The sequence below is a fragment of the Montipora foliosa genome, unplaced genomic scaffold (assembly GCF_036669935.1).
Source record: "Montipora foliosa isolate CH-2021 unplaced genomic scaffold, ASM3666993v2 scaffold_441, whole genome shotgun sequence".
NCBI lineage: Eukaryota > Metazoa > Cnidaria > Anthozoa > Scleractinia > Acroporidae > Montipora > Montipora foliosa.
Genome location: NW_027179747.1, coordinates 92,501 through 93,031, shown reverse-complemented (window position 1 = coordinate 93,031; position 531 = coordinate 92,501).

Below are 531 nucleotides of genomic sequence, written 5' to 3'. Positions count from 1 at the left end.
ATGGAATGGCAGGCATCCCTGCACCTGAATTTTATTGACTTCAACAAAGCTTTCGACAGTGTGCATTGGGACACCCTATGGGAACTCTTTGGGCCTTATGGCATCCCACAAAAGATCATCAGAATGATACAAGCTTTGTACAAAGATTTACAGGTAGCGTTCTCCATGAAGGCAATCTTACACCATGGTTTGCCATGGAAACCGGGGTTAAGCAAGGATGCATGGTGTCACCTTTATTGTTTTTGATCGCCCTAGACTGGGTGATGAAAGAAACAAGTCACCAACGTACTGGGATTAGATGGAAATTGACAGCTGTATTAGAAGGCATGGACTATGCGGATGACATCTGCTTTTTATCTAGCTCTGGATCTCAGCTAAGCAAGAAAACAACTAGATTAAAGAACAATGCGGGTAAAGTTGGACTTAAGATCAATACAAAAAAGACCAAATGGATGAGCATTGGATGTAAAAGGAACTGCCAAATCAGAATAGACGGGCATGAGGTAGAGAAATTCGACCAGTTCTCTTCAG